Source organism: Sinohyriopsis cumingii, chromosome 11, assembly GCF_028554795.1.
Source record: "Sinohyriopsis cumingii isolate HCF-2022 chromosome 11, ASM2855479v2, whole genome shotgun sequence".
Lineage (NCBI taxonomy): Eukaryota > Metazoa > Mollusca > Bivalvia > Unionida > Unionidae > Sinohyriopsis > Sinohyriopsis cumingii.
Genome location: NC_142971.1, coordinates 42,869,860 through 42,896,150, shown reverse-complemented (window position 1 = coordinate 42,896,150; position 26,291 = coordinate 42,869,860). Strand labels below are relative to the sequence as shown.

At 34.8% G+C, this 26,291-nt stretch overlaps 1 long non-coding RNA gene across 1 annotated transcript; it reads right to left on the bottom strand.

The window, feature by feature from the left end:
* Positions 1-473: 473 nt before the first annotated feature.
* LOC149788018 (uncharacterized) lies at positions 474-24,406 on the bottom strand. The gene is made up of 3 exons (XR_016424400.1): positions 24,324-24,406; positions 18,832-18,934; positions 474-731 (listed from the first exon to the last, which is right to left on the bottom strand). It is a non-coding gene; the product is annotated as an uncharacterized LOC149788018 (long non-coding RNA).
* Positions 24,407-26,291: the final 1,885 nt, after the last annotated feature.

The following is a 26,291-nucleotide window of genomic DNA, read 5'->3' as shown; positions in this document are numbered from 1 at the left end:
CTGATTTATTTTTTTATTTTGTTCCATGTAGTTGATGTATTCTTCCTTTTTTTTTCTCCTCAAATAGAATATAATATGAAAAGTTATTTTTATTTCTTCTTGCAAGCTACTTGTCCGTTTAAATCTTTAACGTGCTATTTTTTTATCAACTATTTATCCCCCCTCCACCACCCACCCCCCGACGTCAACACTGTACAGTATCTTTCTTTGTTGAGACTGGCAAAAGAAACACGTATGCGCGATACATTAATTTGGCATCATTGCATAGGTCAAATGATTTCAAGTATAAAGCAGGACTTACGTTTTACTCTACAAAATGTACGACGTATGTCAGCAGTTTGGTTAAGAACCTTTCAGACATACAAAGCTTTACAAAAAGTACAGTTTGCTTATCGTGCAGTTGTTGATTGAGCTAGCAAATGGAGGCAAACCTCAGTGTGCTGTGTGATAAATTTCGTTGTTCAGAACACATATTGAATTTAATATTTTTATTATGGACTGTTTACATGTATTATTTATCTAAATTTTATCAACAGGTTTAAATATTCGTCTTTTTGTGGGTTAGACAATTGTTTTTTATTACTCTGATGACGATCGTAAATATCTTCATTTACTTAACATAGATTTAAGAAAGAAGGAGAATTCCTCCGGCAGCAAAAGCATCGACCAGTCGTAGTTTTCTCGTGCATATTTTGAGGTTCTTCATTGCTGTTCGTGACTGCGGTTGGTGCCTAAAATCAAAACAGTACCATATCTTGTTATTTCATCAGGTTTTCGTTGAAAGTACATCTAATACAAATATGCTTTATAGGAAGAAACACGTAAAATTCCTAAACTTTGGAAGCAAACAATGAGGCCATAGACACAATTTTGAGAAAATAAAGACTAATTTAATAGAAAAATGACTGAAATTAAATCGCATTTTCTGCATTCAACGGATTTCAAATGCGTACTTTTTTTATAATGAATGTTGGCGCACACATATCAGATAACTAACTTTATTTGCTTAGATTCAGCGATATCAGCTTTATCACACCTTATCTCGACCATGCCTGCGACCAACGAAAAATTACGATAACCCTCTAATTCAACAGATGGATCTCTCGCAGCACGATTTAAAAACCGTTGAGTGTATTTTAAACTCGGCCGTCGACGCGAACCGATTGTGGTACCAATAAAGCAGTCTTTATATTTTCATCTAGGGGTCGAATTTCGCGTCTGTACCGCAATATCTTACCGATCTTCCAGATCTGATGTCACAGCTTATGTTGTACATTTCAAACGGATGGCAAGTTTGCTATCAAACGGCCAACATTGGCAATCATAGATATACCTTATCTCCGCGAAGCTAGACGAATTGTCGGCACGCGCGACGTTCGTTTAAATTGATATACGCAAGCGTTTGGTTAAGGTAATACAGAGAGTCTATTAAATTGGTAGGACGCGATGTTTTATGGGATATTGTTTTTTTTTTATTTATTGTTAATGTTGTTCTTATTGTTGTTGTTGTAAGGTGGGGATAGACCAGATTCATTACATTGTGATTATTTTATATTTAACAAGATCTGGGGTGTACCATTCCATCGTCTGGTCGGTAAAATTTACTACTCGTAACTTTCTGTATAATTCCTCGTTTGAAATTCGTGGCATACGTTCTCAAAAAGTTACATGCCAGATATACTCAAAAAGTTATGACAAATAAAAGAATACGGCATGCAGACTACAAGTAATACCATTTTGGCAAATTTGTTTAAGTGAAACACAAATATCTATCTGTCGATCGGTCGATCGATGGATATGACTGCAAGCCTGCCAGCCTGTCTATCTACCAACAAAGGGGATGAAGAAAAGGAATTGAGACTGATGGATCGATACGAATAACACCAGCAAAGAAATCTTTAATAAAAGTACAGATTTAGGATACACATGGTGATGCCCTAATTTCAGAGCGCTAGGGACATCCTTAAACAAGATAAGTATCTCGCTGTGATGACGCAAGAAGAGAAATGGATGGTAGTATTTGTCCAAGTCATCTCTCAGGAATAGAAGTGTTATTTTCCGGCATAATAAACCTCAATTCACGACAACTTTATCTATCTATCTATCTATCTATCTATCTATCTATTCTTTTTCGGCCAAGGGCCAGATTGCATTTTCTAAGACCACTCGAGGGCCACAAACACTAATTTATTTAAAATAATTACTGTTCACGGGCCAAATTTCTGTGTTGTTTTAATTTGCCCTGAGGACCGGACAGAATACGTTCGCGGGCCGGGGGTCGTGCACTCCTGATCTATACACACACATTTACAAACATACATGTATTTGAGGCAAAATTGACTTTTATCTGTTTCTTTATATCATGATAAATATGAACGTATGCATGAATATTATTTTCTAAGATGAAAAAGCAAATGAATTTTATTTTTTAAATTTATTTCTACAAATATTGACCATTCCTCTAATTTACAGTTATCAATAAATAAGTTAGGAATTAGATACACAACTAATAATTCAAATTTGATCGTGAAACCCCAAAATCAGATTCACATAAATAAACAAAAAACAAAACCAAAAAGTAAGAAACGGTTATATGGCTCCATTTCCGGTATAATCCGAGCCGATCATTCGGTTCTTTTACTGTCAGATTTATACAAAACAACGACCAGTGCCATGTTTATTAAGAAATGGCTTGATTGATTACGAAGCACGTGAGCTCTTGTAATCTTCTTCATAACATCTTGAATCGGACAGGGAGTATCCCAAAGTTTTGCCTACGGGGGATTCAGATGTGAAAACGGAGTTGGTTCGGTTTATTTTAAATGGCAAAATTTCCCTGTGATATCCTTCAAAATTATATTATTAAACTACAAAGAAATTATTAAAGTTCACGTCTTGAGCCACCTATGAATCTGCAACTGAATACTACAGCAATATATGATTTGGAAATTAACTAGATCAACCAAACAGTGGTCGAAAGAGACGCTTAGAGACATTTGTTGTGACTGTAGGTGTAACTTGACATACATCTTGCCTTTCTTATGTTGTTCAAGTTGGCACCCCAAAAACATAACGTCATTAGGACGGAACTAGCACTTTCACCATTGGAGAGGTATCATTGTTTTTATATCTTGACTCCGACCATAAATTAACTTGTCATATCTATGTTTATAAACAAACAAATTATATTACAAACTGGGTGTACCTAAAACCATAGATAATATGACTTTGATCTCTATATAAGCTCCAAATAGTATTTTGTAAAAAAGAAGAAATATTTACTCCTCTCGACATTTGACTGCATGAGGCTCTCTCTTTCTCTTTCTTTCTCTCTCTCTCTCTCTCTCTCTCTCTGGTCGAATATCTACTGAAAGCAGTTCAGTTCAATTATTTTTTTCTCTTTCATGTTACCTTCTCACTGAAACTCATTTACAAAAATCGAATATTTAAGATATTGTTAAGACAAACAGAAATAGAATGCGGACCATATTATAAACCCCAAAAGTGGACACAAGTTACAACCAATAAAGTAGTTTGGTAAATGCTTGAGCTATCGCTTTCCGGTTATATTTCTAAAATGTAAATTATCTCACCGTTTACATGAACTTCATTACTTGAGTTGCAGTTGGTGGGATGCACCAAAACAATATTGTTAATTTTAGTTTCGAAGCCAGAATGATCTTTACTATATCATTTTTTGAGCTACTTTCTGTCCCATGTATGAAATGTTAGGAACTATATATGTCGTTATTTATGCTATTAAGACTTGTATTGGCATATTTTGTCCTATTTTTTTTTTTTTTTTTTTTCTTTTCTTCTTCCTCTGTACTTTCTTTGTCTCTGAATTTGTCTCTCGGTGAATAAATGTTAAAATATGTAACGACTGTATACATGTATGTCATCAATTAGCGTGTGCTATAAAAAAAACTGAAAACAAACTCCAAGCAACACAAATTAGACTTAAAGTATTCACTTATGAATCGCGCAAATTTAAGTGACTCAGTGTATATGACGCGTTTGGATTCGTAACCCGATGTCATCCATTCATCGTTTATTAACTATTGCACTGTACGTCAATCGGTACGCGTTCTTTGGAAAAACTTGATTAAAAAAGAAATACAGTTGTTTATGTAGCGCTTTTGCATCTTATTAGTTATAATCCTGTTTGAAACAATGCGGAAATCGGGTATAGTTGCGTGTTGATTGCAGCGCGAATTTAAGTGACAATCAGGATTCTAGTGCATTGTCTGTAACTAAACTAAACTGCAAACTTGCCAGACCACACACTTCATGTTTGAAGGTAGAAATTATTAAAACAAAATAAACTATAATCTGTATAAGTAAAGTCACAGTCATAAAATATTTTGTATAAAAAGATGGTACGCCCTGAAGTCTGTCGGATACGACCTTTCTGTAATGTTTCTACAGAATCCCTCACCACACAAACTTTCTTTGTGTCAATTCGCGCAGGAAACATGTTAAGGAATATTTTAAAAAATCTTTATGTTCATATGAAAGCATCAATTAATTTGACAAAATACACAACTAAAAGTATTATATGTACGAGTTAAACTTGTGAAACCTCGCTGCCCTAAAATTATTGTAAGATTTGTTAACTACTTTTATCAGGGTAGTAATGCAACCGTTTATCGCATTGGCACAGAATGGAGAAACAATTCCCTGCAAATCAACGGTTTTCCTTAAAAAATATATATGATTATTAATAAAATATACTCTGTTTTAGTAGATAAAAAGAAATATTTCACTCGTAAAGTGGAAACATTTTATATTGTCACTCCTGAAAATAAAATATTTTCACTTCACTCTTGAAATATTTCCTTATTTCTACTGAGAAATGTAGATATCCTTTATTTAAAGCTTAAGAAATTACCCCGTTGGGAGGCATGACCACCGTTTTTTTTTTAATATAACACACTGCTGTCTTATATTTGTGGTCTGCCTGATCCCTTTGGGATATAGGAGTCCCATAATTTCAATATAACACACTCTAGATGTGCTTTGGCCAACGAAAGGACGAACTATAACAATAGCCTGACTCGGGAGAAACCTATCCATCATGTCTAAAATTACTCCTGAGCAGGGGCTGTGCACACAAAACCAATCGAGCGGAAATCTGTATTCAAAGCAACTTTCACGGGTAATTTCTCAATGATGACCGCCGTTGACCAAAGAGACGCATGCTTTTATTGCCCGTTCAGTCGAGAAAGAAGAATTGAAAGCTGAATCTTAACGAAGAAACGTATCCTCTCATTCGACAAAAGCCTTCGGGCCAAAGTGAAGAAAGAAAGTACTGTTTAGAAAATAAGTGCCACTCTTTAGGAAAATATCAGACCTTGATCCCAAAAGTTCCATGAACTTGGAAAGGACGATGCACCTGTACAACATTCAGTAATTTGCTTTCACATTAGGATTCTGTCTGTAGCTTTATCTATCTATCTATCTATCTATCTATCTATCTATGTGTGCATATCTTGTTTTGTGTGTCCGTCGGTCTATGACCATTCATATGTTTGGATAGATTTATACTTGTTCGAAGAGACAGACAGAGACAGGGCTATAACTGTAGCTATAACTGGTTTCCACGGAATAAGCTTAAGTTTCCTGGTTACACGTGTAAACATATTCATAACGAAGGCATTGATAAAAAAAGCAGAATAGAAGAATTTAACATATGTACATAAGTATATGAAATGTAAGTATATCTATATACTTACCTCATGTATCTTCCTCTATGTTGACACCTCTTAGTCTCTTCCCAACACCTTTAATTGGTTAAGACTTAGAAGTGACACCCTGGTTTTCTAATGATGTTTTATGCTTTGTGTATCCCTGTCCACCCATAAGGTGTTATAAGTTTGTTTGTCTCCAAGAAGAATAAAGATAAAAATTTGGTCAGGGTTAGTCTATGTTTTGTTCAACATATGACAGAGTTTAAATTATCCCAATAAAGTTTGGTCGGTTGTACTCCCTTCCCTATACCTGGGCTGGCGTTGGGCCTGGTTTCTATCCTTCCTTACTTTGTATCTTCCTCATTTAGTTACAAATACCCTTTCACAAATTCTAATCCTTACGAAACATTTAACACAATTAAAGACTTAACATTCATGTATAATTTTTGTATGCCGTAATTTATTTATTTGTTCGTTGGTTGGTTTATTTATTTATTTATTTATTTATTTATTCGATTTCAGTCAATTTGTTTCTTGTCTGCTTTTAGTTTTCTTTTCTACTTTAATAAATAGTTTTCGCAGCAAATAACTAGATTTGACAGCAAAATGTATACAATATATTGACAAAAATCGAGAGGAGAAAAATAAATATGTATGTTCACATGTCAAACCAATGCCACAGAAGACGAGCATGTTTGTTTTCTTTCGATTCTCTTTCTTTTCTGACAGTTTTCTTTATTTGCTCATCAAAAGAAGAAAGAAAAAAAAAGTTAGCTGTATGCAAATGGCCAGTTGTCCTTGTCCAGAATGAAATATGGATACAAAATGTAGAAATAACTTTTTTAATTATTAAACTATGAAAGAAATGGGCGATAGCCTGGAGACGGACTCTACTACGACATTCATGATCAGTTTATATTAATGTTTCCACACTTTTAATTACAATATAAATGAAGAAAAGGGATCAAAGGGACACAAGTATAGGTGATGAGACGACGTTCGTCGTCATTAATTATCTACAATCTACCCTCCCACCTGCGTAAATACTTTCATTAAGGTTACTGCACCGTATATGTACATATGTGAGTATACAAACATTTTCCGCAAGCTTTGCACCGTATATGTACATATGTGAGTATACAAACATTTTCCGCAAGCTTCGTTCTTTTCGTTTTTTAAAAAAAATATTGATTCGGAAGCGATGTTGGAAACAATGGAAGTTCTAATGAAAATAAACATGCATCTGTTATATATATGTAAAAAACTATAAGATAATTATATTTCTCGATTTTAAGAGACCACCCTGTTTTTCTAGTATTTTGACATTGACGTAGTTATTATAAAAATCGCAAGGGCCACTTAATTTGAAACACGTAAATAATTATTAAATTCCATCATATCACGTAACTTTTTGACTCGTAACTACTGTTATTTGCGTTAATATACCCATATAATATTATTTTATACATGTGACACATGTAGTACCACTTTTGAAAGTCACAAATGACGTCATGACATCATGCAAAGGAAAAACATAACGACCGAGGCATCCGAATGTATTTCACTACACCATTCTTTGGTTAAAGAAAACCAGCATATTTCATCCTGCTATAAATAGAATCTGACATATATGCTCATTTAAAACGAAATTTATGAAACTCGTCGAATAATTTCAGTCTCATGATTGTCATGCCTTGCAAAAGATACACATTATGTGCTTCGTTTCATACATTTTATTTCAAGTGAGCACTTGTTAGATTCTCTATAAATGTACAATGATCTGAGGCTTAAAAATACAAATAAGATTAAACCGACAGGCAAATTTAAACATGATGCAATTTTACTGCCACAAAAATCATCGAAAGATTGATGAATTCATGATATTTTGTCGTCATTCATTGAAAACATTTAATAATTGATTGCGAACATAGTGTCGACAGTTTAGAACAAAGGTTGATCGTAGATTTCTCATTGTTGGAAATGTTTCCCTAGTTCGTGTCAAAGATAATAAGGAATTATCTTCAAAACATAGCATGCAAGAATAACTGTTACCTGTTACGATGTATGCAAAGGACCTTTCTCGATAAATGCAATGGACTGGTGTCTTGGCTACGATAGCATATACTACGTAACAAGACCTTTTAGACAGGAAACTTCGAGGTCAGTCCTATGGATCATAGGTCGAATATATGCCGGTAGCTGCTGTTCGGACCACCTCGGCTATTTACGACACTAGGATTGACCGAGAAGTTGCGAATGCATCGAACTATTCATTCTCAACTTTTAAGTCAATCATACGGTCAATCCAATCACATAAATAGCCGATGTGTTTCGAAAAAAGTTCTGGCGAACAGATGTATGATTTTTCTGTAAATTACTCTGCCAACATATATCCGAGGCATATTTTCCTCTCGCAGAAATAGTCGAGGTGATTTAAATGGGATCCCATTTGATGGATTGGAGCTGAAATTCCTGTGAGCAAACCTAAAACGTGCTTGTATTTTTGAACATTCATGAGCGCGAAGCTCTAGCCTCTACCTTGAAATAAAAAGCGGACAATATATGTTATGTTACTAATACATCCGACACATCCAGGTTGTTCAAATTTAGCGAACAAAGACGAAAGGTAGGGAAGGCATAAAAAGTATACAAAAGTCGTAATTTTATTATGAATGAAGTTACAAAAATGTTATATTTATTCGTTCTGATCATACTTATAACGGGGACTCGAGCTACGTGATTACCGGTATATACGGTAGATAGTCTCCAGAGAATGAGCCTGACGAACACAAAACATGATAAATGGGACATATTACTTTGGGCATGTGTCCTTCTCATACTGTGAACTTTACTTTCAAACAATCAAATTCACCTGCCGAGTAATCTGAGAAGTAATTCATTGATAAAGGCTGATATTTTGGTATGTATCGCCTGTACACTTTGTACGAACCTGACGTATATTTTAGCCATCAGTCTAACTCTTCTAAGGATTACGTTTCTCATTTTTGAAAGTTCGTGGATACGTTTAGCTTGTATTGTCTTTGCTCAATAATTCACTGCTCTATTGATTGGTTGTTTGATTTATTGATTGAACGGGATTACTTAGAATCTCCTTTTGATTAAAATAAGATGTACCAGATTTATATACTTCTCTCTCCTTTTAATCTTGAAAAGCGGCAGATTCCAAAATACCAAACACAAATTTAAAATTTATTTGAACGTTTCTAAAACTTAGAATTGCATTTTGTACTGGAATCATAGTCTTTGAGTACTAATCCTGACTTAAGACTTCCCGGTATCTTGTAAACCATTAGTAATTCATGTTTTGCGATTTAAAAAAAAAATCTTTCCCGATTATTTTATCATAGCTAATCGTTTAAGATAAATTTGTAAAATATTTCTACGAACAAAATGGTTACATTTGCGAAAACGTGAGAAAATTTGACATCTTGTGATTAAATAACCCATTGAAATCGCCAGGCAAAGGCAACTAAAGTACCTAGCTTTCGGAATCATCTTTCCTCATCTTATTGACACATTCCCAATGATGGCAGTCTGAGATAAGAGACATCAATTCCTAATTTGGTTGTCCGATGCCGATGCCGGCAGCATAAAGTTCCCAGAACGTGGCGCTCGCTTAGCTTCCTCGGAATATTGAAAACAATCCGGGGCGATCACAAAGAGAGATCGTATCAAGATAAGACTCTGTTCAATTTAGCCAGATAAACTGCGCATTTGCCAAAATTTCGATTTGATGTCTTTTTGTAAATGTTGACGAGAAACGGATTTTCCCGGGAGATTTTATGTTCCGTTTCCATCAATATTTCTACATGGGTTTTTACCATCTCCAGTATAAATTGCTAGAGAGAGGTGTCAGCTCGGAGTCAGAAATCATATCTCGGCATTCATTATTTGCGCCGTATCAAAGGGTGAAAAGTCAGATAAAAATTGAGAGATGCAATTTATCTGTCGTAAGATAGACAGACCAGTAATGGGTTTAAACTGAGCATTTACACAAAGCCTCTGTCCGATGCTCAATACCACACCATCTTGCAAATAGTTACGCAAAAAGAGAAAGAAAAAAAAGTCGTGTCGAAACGATCTTGAAAAGTTAAGAGCATCTAAAAAGTGGATTTATGGAGAATATTCGTTATGTTTTATGCATATTAGCTAATTCTATGACAAGGTTTCCAAACCGATTCCAAACGATTGCTTGAATTGTTAATATTGTGTTATGCAATCACGAGGAAATACATCGGAAGAAAGTGCATTCAGTTAATAACTAGCTCAGAAAAACTAATGGTATGAAATACTAAATGAAGAAAAGTCATTATGTATCCAAGAGAAAATGATTAACGTCACAAGGTGTCATGAGAGATATTAAAGGTGGTACGGCCCTTGGGCCATCGAAAATGCCCTCCTGCGGCTCTCAGGGTGGTTTGAGTCTGAGACCCCTGTTTGAGGCTTCTTCCTTGAAGTTTATTGCGACTGCACATGACTATAAATTCCAGAACAAAAAGGGAAATTATTTATAAGCACATAAGGGATACGAATATATATATATATATATATATATATATATATATATATATATATATATATATATATATATATATATATATATATATATATATATATATATATATATACACACATTCATAAAGAAAGAAGACATGCATGAAATACAGCTGAATGGAAGAACTTAACATATGTATACAAGTATAAATAATAATAATAGGAAGCAAAGATGAAATGTAAGTGTATTTATTATATGCTCATTTTTTCCCTCGTTAACTTTACATTGTCAGAATCGTTCAGATTTCCCCGATACTGAACGCGCGCGACAATACACATATAGCATTCACGTGCATAAAGGAACTAATTTCTATTGTAAACAAACAATGACGCAGACGCCAGCACTTTTGATTTGTACACAAATCATGTACACTCGCGTAAGAGGCTCTTTACTTTGTGGTTGTTTAAATTTGTTTCTGAATAAACTAAAACATGTTTCGTGGACTGCAAAAAAACTGTTTTGGCACATTCAGCGTTGATACAATGTTACGGATTTAGGCTAGCTACATTATATAAAAGACGGAAGATAAGTCCTTACAAATAACATACAAGTGACAAGGCATATACTGTCTTCTTTAGCTGGTGATAAGAATGGCAAACTAAAATATACTTACAGTTTTACATCCTGAATTTCCTCAAAATGTATTTTCTTAATTCTGCAAATCCGAATTAAATAAGCCATGTCATCGGTTTTCAATCTGGATTACACATTTCGAAATTGTGCTGTAATTTCGATGATAAGTGCAATTGCATCCTCCTTACTGCACTCAAAATGAAATAAGCATTAAATTCCATAGCGTCTTTTTGATAATTGCCATTAAAAGACTTCATATTTTTCCCACATTATGATTTCAAACATTCAATGACAGAAACAGAAACACATTTTCAGACGTAAACACGCTTCTCCCGCGCCACTTCAAGCCGATGTATTTCATATATAATTTGCACAGATGAATCAAGTCCAAAATCACAAACTTTCGTCGAATTTGAAACAAAATACCAAAATATATTCATTCCAGATCAAATGGAACAGTTGTTGCAATGCGCATTCATTCACAATATGACTGCAAATTTCAATTTTAACTAGACATGCCATTTTCTTTCGAAAGTTATGTAGAGCGCGCGACTAAGTTCAAATTTATCTGGGCGGAATTATGTGCGCATTAATAATGATGTCATTGTGTAATGACAAATCTGCGCTTGTGTATTTAGTTTGGAATACGGCATTCATACCTTTATGTTGTTTCTTGTATGAACTCGTTTTGTCGGAAGGATATACTGCACTCACAAGTTCGTGCAGTATTCCATCCCAAAACTCGTTCATATTTTCCCATACAAATGCAGTAACCTATAACTATTAAGTATGAAAAATGTGACTAGAGAGTAGGGCATGTTGCTCTAATATCATATTTGACAATTTCAGCATATTGCAATACTAAATTTGTTATGGTCGTTAAATGTTCAAAAGTCACGACTCATCAACTAAATATAATAGACCCAAGTGTTCCAACTGCTCTTTCATTAATGAAAATACTTATTTAAGTATCAGTAATACCACATAAACATTTTAGATGTGTTATGATACTAACTGTGTAACATGTAACGTTATTTGATAACTTGCGAAAAGAAATGTGTTGGACAAACCATCATCAGTGCATATCTAAACGCATGAACAAACATAGACTTGACATAAATAACTTCGTCAATCCATCTTTTTAATCTCGACATCTTCGATAATTTAAACGATTTTTTTCCCCAACGATGGCAGTTGATACAATTAACCAGGGACGACGGGGGGGGGGGGGGGGGAAACGGGGAGGGGGTGCCGGGCAACCGGGGATATATCTACGGGGCCAAAGAGTTTTTAGATTATTGCTACATTTATTGTATTTGATCATTTCTATTTTTATTGCTGTGTGTCAGAAAGACGTTCTCATTAACTTGTTTGGTTGGCATGCGCTTTAAAGTATTTTGACTAAAGTGTTCTGAAGCAATCTAGTTGTTTTGCATCTAGGAAGATGAACAATTTTACAGTTGTAGTCTATTCTACGGGGTGTCTGACGGGTATAATATTCGTCATTACATGACATCTTTCTATGTACACATGGGAAAGACAATCCAACAAAGGAAATACTATTCCTCTTAATGAATACAAATGGCCCCAAATCACCCGGGTGCCAAAATCCAAATCTAATAAAGAGGTTAACTGGGGCGAAAATATTTCCCGAACTTGTGACAAAACAGAGAGGTAACAGCCCAAATGCCTCAATGAAAGACAAGTTCCATAACTCCAACTGATGCCACTTACAACACGATGCGTGAGTTAAGAAAAAATACAATAAGATCCTAACATGATTTCAAACAACTACTGGAACTTAAAAATGGCTGCAAACTGTCTGCTGAAGGTGTACAAAAAAGGCTGGCTTGTCAGTTGAAAAGGACCAGTCATTTATTTCACACCGCTCCGGTGGCCTAGTGGTGAGAGCGTCCGCCTCGGATGCGGGAGGTCGTGGGTTCGATCTCCGGCCGAGTCATACCAAAGACTTACAAAAATGATACTAACAGCTGCCTCTCTTCGCGCTCAGCATTAAGAGGTTCGTGTTAGGACTGGTCGGCCTCGTGTCAGGATAATGTGACTGGGCGGGACATCATGCTACATGTCTGCGGCATGATGCCCCAGTGCTAGACATCACTATAAACTGTCACACTGCAGACATCGTAGCGATATGACTGAAAAATTATTAAAGCTACGTTAAAAATACAAATCACACACACACACACACACACACACACACACACACATGTATTGCACATTTCTTTAACTTTCTAGGAAATAAACGAGAAAGGAGAATAGATTCTAGACTGAAAGAAAGCGGCCCTATACTTTACATAAAGTAACCTAAGAGCAAACATGGTTCTGCCACAAATTCTCTGCAAAAGAGCAATATAACACGCCAAGTGGTTTTAGCATTCGTGTTGACGTACACATCAAAATCAAAAGGTACATCACCACAATGGTCAAGAGAAGCAATTTCTGCTTATTGCACGACATTCGATTGTTTCGTTGATTTAGGAATTCGTTAATACAAACGTTTTTCTGTCATATTTTTTATGCTACATCTGCATCGATGCAGTCATCGAAAATAAAGTCTCCTCGGTAAATTAAAATAAATAAATGCCCTGCTCAGTTTAGACTAGTCTGTATATCTACAAATCCACGCCGCACTTTATAACACGTCTTACCAGTTATAAGCGAATCGAAACATTTACATGCTGGCAAGTCTAAATCTACAATATTTTCTATTCTTGACAGAACAAGCCTGTATTTTGGAAGTCATTCCCGTTGCTGGCATTATCTGACAATTTTGGAACAGATGATCTAGATATTGTCGAACGATTATAAATGACACAGCAGATAATCTGTCTAAACTGGATTGATGACGGGTTGATGAGGCTCATAAAGACTTGATTTTCAGCAGAATTATATAAGCCTGCCCCCAATCTCTCTCTCTCTCTCTCTCTCTCTCTCTCGGCACATTTTCTTGTAACGTAAATGCTAGATGTCGCACTGTGTGACTCAGAATTCTCGGAATGATGTAGAGAAATATATCACGGTCTGCAGTTCAGAGATATCGTACTTCCAGTCGTGGTCGTAAGTTATAGGCGATAATCCGCTATATTCCTAAAACACTAGTATCAACCGATTTCCTCGTTTCTTATGAATGTACATAAATATTTTCAACCAATCACTTCATGCACTGTTGAATGTTTCTCGCCGTTGTGACCCAACATGACCGTTCCACCACTATTTGAATCCACCAATCAAAGTTTCTCTTCCAAGCACAGTCACTGATCGATCGATAGAACAGGTACTTTCATTGGTGCTTAGGAGATTGTTGCATTATGTTGTTGATGATTGTGTATAATGCATACTCGTGAAAAGCCAGGAAATCTCAGTACAGGCAACCGCGGGGTGATACATGGGCGCAGTGGATTATCAACCGTGACTTGGACGATGGTTTTCAGCTTGATTTCGAATGTTCACCTGTGTACGTAGTTGCAAGGTCCCTTACATACTTGCAGCTAATGCTTTTAATATTTTGTTCTTTTTCTTTTGTTTTAACAGTTAATATTAATGAGATAGTTTTGTATTTCTTTGCCAAAAGGTAAATATGAATTGCTCATGCGTGTTTCTCTGTTTTTCTGTGTTTGTGTGTGTTCTTAATTGTCCCCCGAGAAAGTTTCTTTTTTTTTTTAGGTCGAAATGTGAGACTTTGTTTTTATAATTGCTTTCGTTTCCCTTAGTATGCAACCTTGCTAACTCTGAACAATGTGTAGTTTAGCTGTGCAATTAAGAAACTGCCGTTTGCTTTCCTTTGATAGATGTCAGCTCTATTAATTTACTTTTTCTAGATACTTAACGTGTTATTTATATACCGTCTATACTAGCTAATAAGACGAGCCAAACTGCAAACAACAAAGACCATAATCAGCCGTCGCATAATGGCCTGCAGATTAGGGTCTATATTGGTGTGTTCTACTGATTACTCCTAACAAATTACACATACCTATATCTGCCTGCGCATTATGCGAGGGTAGATCTGGGTCTGTGCATTTTGCAGTTGGACTTACAAGAGAGTATAAACGGTTCAGATTTATTTAGAAACATTAACTTTTGGTAGATTTGACAACAATATTCCTTTTTTGTTGTGTTTTTTAGTTGAAATGTCATGTGATGATTTAGTAAGAAATAAAACGAGAAATACAGGCAAATTTTGGTTTTGATAATCTGTATTTTCTGCGTGTAAACTTTCATTTTACTGAAGACTTCAAACCTCCAACATTCTGTAATAGCAGTCAACATGAAAATTTAAGTGCTTTTTTCTATGAAAATTCATTACCCACCCTTATATCCATTAATTGATAAATATGTGTGATAATCATAATGCACGATTACAATAAAATTACACCTTAAAATAAGTATGACTGTAAAATTGATTAAGATAAACCAAGTGGAAGAACTGTAAGGAATCATTCAACCATAAAATCGGATCAAATATTTAATAAAATATCAAGCTCTTGTGTCAACTGTTTTTTTTTTTTTTTAAATTAGCAAGATTAATTTAACTTAAAATCCTTTGATATATGTTATCATTCATTCAGTCCCATTAGGACAGAGGTTACTGAAGTAACAATGTATGTTATGAATAATCGTCAAAAGTCAAGGTAACTCCGCCATCAGTGAGAAACCAGGCGGTACTCAATCAAAATCAAGCAATTCCAAACACAAGATTTAGATGATGCTGGAATTGTTGTTCTTATGGCGGATAAAAACACAGGTAATAAAGAGAGGAAGGAAATCTGCCCTTCAGTGTAATTTATTTCCGATATTTCAGTCCGATTATTTCCGTGAAGAACGGCCCATAAGCCATTCTGATGCCCTTAATAAACAACTTCACGACCAAAGATAAATTTCATCAGAAATGCCATTCTATTCAAACTGACGAAATCCGAATATCGGCGCGTGCCCCAAAAACTTCGACCTAAGCCAAAGGTAATTTAATCTACATCTCGATCAAAGATTAGATTTGTAATATTGCGGAGTTTGTTTAATATCCACTTCTTCGTCATTCTTAAGCCAGTGACTACACGCTTTATTAAAGCCCTCAACAAGTAGTAGGGCTGATGCGGTATTGCAATGGTCACGTGTCAAACGCGTGCGTTTAAATCTAATATCCGATACGCGAGAAGTGTTAGCATTTTCGGTGAAATATTTGGAGAGGACGTTCAAGAAAACTTGAAGTATTATTTCTTTTGTTCGACATTTATGCGAAATCGACCATGAGTGCTTTTCAGTTTGCATACGATGTCAATAGCTTCGTCATGACGCCAAACACAAGAGAGGGTCAGGGGGTGACAATATTTCGCCTCAAAACATTTGAGAGCTTTTTAATTTCGTCTCGAATAAACGATTAATTAGGCCTCTCTGAGTATATCCTAATTTACTGTGGCTTTCAATTATCCGTTCCGAATCTTTCATCCTAAGACATCGTTGATTTTCGAACGTTTACGCTGTAAAGTGCAACGTATTTGTTATCTTTTGGTGTGATTTGGGTTTTTGTGAAGGGATTACCACACTTGTGAATTTTTGTTGAATGATTATTCATCTGGCGCATGTTTTATATATTTGCAAAAATACTTTTAATATATCAATCACTACAGGACTGGCAATTTTCTCTCAACTTTTCAGGCATTTGAAAAGTACTGTGGAAATTAAAACTGTTGTCATTAATTTTCCTAAATCATTGCATTGCTCATGGCCAGGACATCGTAAAGCATTTGAATTTGCGTTTTAATCTGAGATTTTACGTCGACCAATCACATTGGACCTTACTTCGGAAAGGTTATCTTTAATTGCTTTAGTGTAAAACTCAATCTAACATTAACGCACACAGTTTAATTGCACCCGTGTATTGGTGACATTCCAAAGAGGGAAACCTTCGACCTTAACTAATCCATCGAAACCGATACGTTAAATTATCACGAATAATTCTGTAAGGATGTATAGCGAATGAATGACAGTAAATGTAAAAAACGATACATATTTGTGGGGGCCCTGGGAGGCCGACTGGTCTAAAGTGCTCGCCTTTACTGCCATCTCACTCCTGTCCGGGTGGGTTCGTGTCTCGTGCTCGGCTAAATTGAGTACGTGAGAAAATTTGCCAGCAGCTCCTCGTGGGTCGGTGTTTCTTACCGTGGTTGTGCCTTTTTCTTCCACCACCAGTTATATTGGTTGCCATGTACCGACTATCGTGTGGAGTAAAATAGCGTCAAGCCAGCAATAACAGATTTGGTGTTTGAAAGTTATATATATATATACTTGATCTCTTGTTTTTTATCCTGATTAAATGTTATATGGACCGCCCAGACCATTGTACCTCTCCAGATTTTAGTGCTAATGTATATTTTACCAAAATATCAATACGCATTTGATATAATATAAAAATATTGTATCGTGAATCATGGGCGGTTTATGGACTGTTCATTTGCCCTAAAAATTATATATGGGCTGAAGCAGAGGTCTTTTACCCTTATTGGGGGTGACTAACTGGTCCATAAACTGTCATAAAACCCTTTAGTACCATGCACTCTCTCTCTCTCTCTCTCTCTCTCTCTCTCTCTCTCTCTCTCTCTATATATATATATATATATATATATATATATATATATATATATATATATATATATATATATATATATATATAGGTAGGTAGGTAGAGAGATAGATAGATAGATAAATAGATATATAGATAGATAGATAAATAGATAGATAGATATATAGATAGGTAGGTAGATAGATAGATAGGCAGGTAAGTAGATAGATATATAGATATATAGATAGATATATAGGTAGATAGATAGATAGGTAGGTAGGCAGGTAGATAGATAGATAGATAGATATATAGATAGATAGATAAATAGTTAGATAGATAACAAGATAGACAGATAAATAAATAAATAGATAGATAGGTAAATGGATAGATAGATATATAGATAGGTAGGTAGATAGATAGATAGATAGATAGATAGATAGACAGATAGAGAGAGACAGAGAGAGAGAGACAGACACAGACAGAGAGACAAAGAGAGATATGCAACTATTGTCGAGAAAAAAGTAACTGAGAGAAACAGTTGGTCATTTTGTCCACAAAATACTAGTGTATTTCGCACTGTAAATAATGTAAATTACATTAACAGATTGAAAATTATGAAAATGGATAACATATTTAATCCTGGAGATGTTTCGTTATCATTACATCTTTAAAAGTTCATCACGTAGCGATCTTTTACTTTCACATTCAAAACAAAGGGCAGTATAAAGTCACGTTGGTCATCCCCTACAATGTATGACAATTGAAGTGTAACTCATGTTTCCATTTAACGAATGTAAAAGCTTTTCTAAGCACACCGATCCTTTACTGATTCTCAAAATAAATAATATTTTGCCCTGTACAATGTATTCACATTTTCAATTTGATACAAGTTTCTGGAGATTGATATACTGCGGTATGTTAATTCATACTGTAACAAAGTGAATGGACAGACAGTGTACAGTTCGCAGATACTCGATGTTGATTATTAAACTTTACAAATTAAGTTTGGAGGATTTGGAAGAAGAAATAAACTGATATTGATCCCCAAAAGGCCGATCTAGACATTTTTGAGATAATACATTGAGGATCTCTACGTTGTTCGGATACATATAAGGAAATATTTCACGAGTGAAGTTGAAACATTGCATTGTGTGCTTGCGAATACAAAATGTTTTTATTCTTCACTCGTTAGATATTTCCTTTAATCTTGAATAAGACCTGCAGGTTTTCATTTTATATGTATGTATGTATGTATGTATGTGTTTTTCAGTCATACCGCTACGATGTCTGCATTGTGGCAGTTTATAGTGATGTCTGGTACTGGGGCATCATGCCGTAAACATGTACATGTAGCATGATGTCCCACCCAGTCACGTTAGTCTGACACCAGCCCGACCAGTCCTAACACTAACCTCCTAATGCTGAGCGCCTAGACACACACACACACACACACACGGCAAAAATCGTCGATTTGCATGGATCTTTTCCATTGCGAGTAACAGCTGGATTAGTACACTGAAAAAAAAGAAAGCTTTCAATAGTTGTATCAGACAGATTTTTTAAATACAAATTTATAAAATATCATTTAAATTGTTTAGTTTATCCATGTAACGGCTTTTGTCATGCAAATATGAAGATATGTTTATTTTTGTTCGTACATTTATTGCTCGATTGAAACAGTAATCATTTTATTGATATAGTAATCATTTTATTGATACAGTAATCATTTTATTGCTACACAGTGATCGATGTTTGGGGTGAGGACATAGTAGAAACACCACAGTGCTGTCATACCCGACATACTGTATATTTTATTTATTTATGCATTTAGATGTAAATTGTGTGGCTTTGGACGCTTTCGGTTTAGTTCGGTAACAGACACTGCACCCTTCTTTCGATTGTCACTTAATTACGGTTTGCAATCACTCATCTATCCCATTCTCTACTGGTTTCAAAAGATGATTACGACTGACGAGGCCTAAAATAATTACTTAAAAAATATTTTACAATATTTAGACAAGAGTATTTTATAATTTTAAAAATAAAGGTATACCGTATTGATCCAAAGTGTAAGGTGCAGATTATATTTTCATGCATATTACAGAAGGTCGAATATTAACACGTCATGTAAGTTCAGTCACTGACAATTTGCATTTTTAATGTGGAAAACTAATTATAATTAAACAAGTTCATTACTGTTTTCATAAGAAAAAACGAAGACATTTTTATTTTCTTTAACACATTTGCGCGGATTGGCATGGTGATCATTACCTGGGCGGAGGTACTGTAGAAACATGACAAAACGGTCCAACATACATCAAAGCTGTAAAACATCAAACATCAGGTTTGTATTATTATGAGTTTATATGTAAGGATTTTAGTTTCCATATTTCTTTATTTCTGCATTCAGATCTGAACGTGGAGTCTAGTTAGGTGAAAGAAGATGCACCATATTTTCCGCTTCATTCGGTTTTCAATCAACACTAATCAATACCTCAGATGATTATTATTGGGATTACAGTAGACATCGTTTCATAAACGATTTTATTACTATATGTAATCAAGATGCTTTTAAGCGTGTACCATTTGTTGTTGAGTGTAACAGGTATTCAATATTGTATTGGGTGAAAGAGAATATAGAATCGCAACAGGTGCTACAAATTCATTCACTGACAATTTGCTTGATTCATGTCGAAAACTAATTATAAAAGTTAATACCTGAAACATACTTTGTTGTTTAGGGTTTATTGTTTAGACATTCATGATGGCGCCCTCTCTTTGATTACATAAACATATACCAGATGGTCAGTAGTATTGACAAATTGCAAGGTCTATTCATCCTGATTGCAGAAGTGGAAGAGAGGAGGAGGGCAGAGATGTAGAGAAGGATAAGAAGAATCAGAATGGAACAGGCCTAAATATGGAAATACGGGTATAATAAGCGTACATAGGGGCAGATATGGTTCCTAAATGGAAACAGAAAGTAGTTCCAGAAATGATATCGCCACAGTAGCGACAAAAGGGGTATCGCAGTTGTTGCGATATCAATTTTCTCCCACTGATATATTTCATTTTCTCATTATGAAATATATAACCAATAAGAAGAGCTATGGAACCTTTGTATCAGTGCAGGATATATATATATATATATATATATATATATATATATATATATATATATATATATAATGATAGATTGCTGTATGATCTCAAATGGGTACTTATTTCATATTGAACTCATGAAACGAGTCTAATAATGCCAAGCTTTGGCAAGCCTTGGCGAGTAATAGTTGGACATTAACGTGTTTCATAAATTTAATATTAAATCATTACCCATTTGAGATTCTTTTCATCACATAATTTGTATTGCAGTGGAAATTATTTAGATTGAAAGATGAACGAATAATTTCGTTCATTGCGACTGAGACGATGCACTCACCTGTCATGTGTTGTGCGTAAAAATAGTCACAAACGAAGATGAATTAGTATCAGGGTTTAAAAGTAGATTTTCCTTATTTATTTATTTTTTTACAAATTATTAATCTTGGAACAAGCGTCCTTCCGAATAAACATAACATTTTATACATTATCCAGACAAAATCATTTTTCAGCACAAAATGTCCAATGCATGTGGTGATGTCATATTGTTCGATACAGTGCAGGTAAGAGTACAGTAGACGATCCATGTTTACACTGAAGTGTCACTTTCACAACTAAGCATTACACTGTTGCGATTTTCCTGTAAAATGAAGTCTTACGTAGTCTGCTCATCATAATAGTTAGCTCCTTTTGCAATGGCAATGTCTCGTGCCACAAGGCTCTAAATTTGGTGGCAAAATGCCACCTGGAGAAAACCGTACCCTTTGATAACTGCATCCAATTCAGATATGATTGCATTTTCTGCACTCTTTTATTTACAATGGTTTTAGTGCAGAATGTGAAGATTTTGCCTAATATGTAGGGGGTAAAGGTCAGACATTCTTCATCTGCAGAACATGAGCACATATCTGACAACGTTACAAGGTAGCGCGTGGGCAGACGTCAACATATACGTATAACGTTACAACGAAGCGCATCTGAGCTGACTTACATAGTGTGGTTGATTATCCATAGATTTCGATTGGCTTTTAATCGGTGATCGGAGATTATTGGTAGGATCCAATCAGTGTACCCATTCACCAATACGCGGAGACGATGGACTAAGGCTTCTCTGGTCAAGGAATCAAAATAGCCTTATATCAGCTAAATACTCTAAAGAATATGAGGTGTTTGTGACATCTGTTCATGTCATAATTTTACAAGGCACTACCTTATTGACGATATATACCATCTAACTAAAATATATGCAAATATTGTTACCTTCTATGTTAAGCATATGCAACAAAAATAGAGTATATAACATTATAAAATGAACGGAGTTGCTGAATTCAACTTGCATAAAAATTAAGCGTAGTTCTAAAAAAATATATCTAAGAAACATTTGAACAAGAATGAAAATTCTATAATCCAATCCCATCCTAAATTTCAGAAATATTCATCGACTTACATTGATTGCTCTATTTTACATAGTAATGTTCAAAGGAACATACGTATTTCTCCTGAAATGCTTTGCTGAATTTTTAAAACTCTTTTACAGTTACAGTTATGCTTCTACCAGGGCCATCCACCGTGTTCTTCACCAAATAGCTGATCTAGCTGAACGTACTAATCAAAACGAAAAGACATTTAGGAAGCATTTCAGAACACTTTGTTCTTGATGAACGTATGGAACAGCTTAGGTAATACAGATTTACATGTAATTTGTAACTGTGACAAATTTACGTTTTCCTAGCAGACGAGTTTGTTAAATCCCCACGAGAGCTCTTGGAACATCAGCCTCCGTTCGTGCCCCGTTTTCCATAAATTCCCTCGAGGTTCTAGAACTATCTGTATCAGATAAGTGTCCATAGTATCCGCATCGATAATTGCCTCGATTATTTTATTCTCAGCGTTGCATGAGTTCAAACAATGTAATGCACAAAAGATTTAATTTGCTTCTCTCCTGTCATCCTTTTTTTTTTCTTTCATCTCTTTTATCCCTTAGTAATTAGGCATTGTGCATCGTTCTAATCACTAATATTTGAAAATCTGATGTATTGTCTAAAGATGACGTTGGACTAATTCAATCAAATTATGTATTGTTTAATAGGTGTTGCCATCAATCAAGAGATCAGTCTAGAGCGCTCTTTTCTGTTTGTGATACATTTACTTTTGTTAAACTGGGAATCTGAGAACTACCGTGTTTAATCGCAAGTAAGAAGACCGCTTCGAGATTGCTTGAACTTCTCCATGTTGTTGTTTCGTACGCTCGCAGATCACAGTCCTGACTGAATCAACTAGATTTCTCTCTTCGTTTGCAGATGAATTACAGAATTCATAATTTGTAAATTAATTCAGCACTAATATTAAAAGAAAACTCTGAAGACATTGCTTGCATTATTTGATAGAGCGTGTTATTTTATATAGACTTGGTAATTCGACTTGGATGATAGAAACATTTCTTTAATAGTGCCATTCATGTATATGAATGCAAATGTAATGTGAAAAAAACATTTGAGCATTTGTTCCCAAATTTTTGTCTGAATGAATCTGAGAAAATTTATGAGTGTAACTTTTGAAATTTTTGAAAGAAATGATTCTACCCGTGTAAACATAATATTTAAAAAAAAAGGATTTTCGCATTTGCACTTGATCCTGACTGGATAGTGACAGGTAGCAAGACTACTGTCTCCGTATTTCTCAGATCGCCCAGATAATCGGATGTCCTTCACAATGTAGGCCACACTGCGCTCCTGCCAGTGTGTTAGGAAACACATAAAATAACCCAATCCTGACATGAACTGCACCAACAGAACATCAATTTTGGTTTTAATTTAATTTTAAAATCCAGCTGTGTGATTGGTTGAAATTTAAGTTTGAATTTGACTTAAAATGGGCCAATCAACCGTCTTAAATTTAGGCGCAACATCAAATTTTGTTGGCTAAATCGAGGCCAGATCGACTGAGACTATTGGTAAATATAGTGAGAATAACAAAATGGGAGTCACACATATACTAGTTTATCATCGATTCTGCGCACCAGGATATTAACAATATCATCTTCATTTCATAAAGGTAGAATATTTGATCCGATCCTTGAGTGATTACCAAATATAACAAGTTTATGAGATAAAGTAACCCGTAAATCAGTTGTGGAAACATTGTACCCTGAATTCTTTTATAGTCGTAAATGTTACCAAAGTCGAAAGCATAACTTTGTTTGCTTAAAGCTTGGGAGAACAGAAACCTTTCGTAACCATTTTTGGTGACAAAAATATAACGGATGACATCACACCAAAATGGAGAATATGTGCTGCCATTAGAAGACAAGTGAGTAGTAAAGATTTCCGTAATAGGGAAAATCTTGGTAAAGGTTATCACGAAGCGGTTATATCACTTTAAAATAGGCACAACATATTTAAATGGACAGTGTTGTTATCAAAATACGTAAAAATGTCTCATGAATTGCAAACGAATGTTCATATGCAACATCTGTAAATCATGAAGAAAAACACTACCAAACAAAAGCTCGTTTTCAGATTATACTTTTCAGACTTTCAAAATTTTAAATGTGCGTGAAATTGAAGCAAAGGAGAGGTGATGTCCCCACGTTTGCATACACGTATGGAAGAGTTACTACGGTAATCTTATTCTAAACCTTGAACACGAACAGAGGATCACGGGGATCCCTGTTGCACGGAGAAGCCCTGCTCCTAAATATAAAAATCAATGTGTTCTAATTAAGTCTCGGCAAAAGTGAATTATGGTAGCGGCGCAGACAACAAACTGCGTGGTAGAGATAAGGGGATAGAGGTGTTTAGCATACCGATGTTCTGATACTGACGTCGTCGGAGCTTGGAATTAGTGATGGAAGCCATTTTGCTGCGGAAGTTGCCCAGTCTAAGACGGAAATGAAACAGTTTAAGTAGTTTCTCACATCGTCACCGTCTCAAATGACCCCGGAATAATGTCACATATTTAACCTAAGCAAGATTAACATCGAATCATAATTTATTTTCACTATAATACTTGTTTTAAACTTGTATTTATATATACATGTATGTTTATTTTTGTTGATGACCTAAGCGTCATGTTACATGATCTATTTACACAACTACACACACACACACACACACACACACACACACATATATATATATATATATATATATATATATATATATATATATATATATATATATATATATATATATATATATATATATATTGAGAATAACAAAATGGGAGTCACATATATATGTGTGTGTATACAATGTGTGTATATATATATATATATATATATATATATATATATATATATATATATATATATATATATATATATATAAAGAGAGAGAGAGAATTTTCATACACTTAACGCGTAGAATAACGTCTAATGACCTAATATAACGTCGTAACATTATGCTAAGGAAAGGTGTATCGATGGAGACATGAGGATGTATTTGAAAGTCATTTCATTACACTGCTCCGAGGTTTCGTCGAATCAGATCAGCATATTTCATCATGTGATAAACATAATCTTACATTTGTGCTCATTATAACCAAGGTTAAGAAACTCGTCGTATAGTTTCGATAAGGCTCGTAAAATATATACATTATTCGACTCGTTGTATGAATTTCAATTGCAATGAGTAGTCAGAGAACATATTCTGTTTCTGCGTTTTGTTGTAATAACCGGTGTAAACATTATATTTACTCGTACATAATCCTTAGTGCAGCCTCACTCTTTTCAACACAAGTAATATTTGATATGATTTTTTTTAAAAATGCGTAAGAACAAGAAATGACTATTATTAATTAAATGAAAAGAGAATGTTGTTTGTGTATCATATTTCTTATCGAATCAAGCAAGCTTTGATGTTATACACCACGTTTTGTAAGAAAGAGAATAACCGCAGATATTTTAATACAATGGAAGAAATCAGTGATCAAATTATGCAATATAATATGGCTCAAACTATACTTTTCTGACTGGGAGTTCACCCAGTCTGGACCTAAACTTAAATCGTAGTTAAAGCGGTTTGATTGGTCCAAAATGTAAGTCTAACTTAAAAATTGCCAATCAAAATTCTTAAGTCTAGTCTTAGCGTTAAGACTTGCACTGGATAAATTGGAAGCAGTTCTTCTAAGAAACGACTAACAACACCTGAAAGTTATATAACACAAATTAAATCAATCATAAGAGTGCAAGATATATAATATCGCTAATGCTAATCACTTCTGGTTTTTAAAAGAAGCATGTAATATATGATGTGATATATGATCTGGATGATGCTAATCACTTCGGATTATAATAAATTATAATATTATAATAAATTATGTGATGTATGCTCTCGCTGAGGCTAATCACTTTGGGTTGTGATATAGTATGTGATATGTGGTGTGATACATGATCTCGCTGAGGCTAATCACTTTGGGTTGTGATATAGTATGTGATATGTGGTGTGATTCATGATCTCGCTGAGGCTAATCACTTTGGGTTGTGATATAGTATGTGATATGTGGTGTGATACATGATCTCGCTGAGGCTAATCACTTTGGGTTGTGATATAGTATGTGATACATGTTCTGGCTGACGCTAATCACTTCTGGTTTTAATACAGTATGTGATATGTGGTGTGATACATGATCTCGCAGAGGTTAATCACTTCAAATTGTAATACAGTATGTGATATAATTTCTGGATGAGACTAATCTCTTCACATGACTCGGTAAGAAGTTGAAAAATTGAGTAAACTGGGCCGTACTCAAATTTAACATAGTACGATGCGTA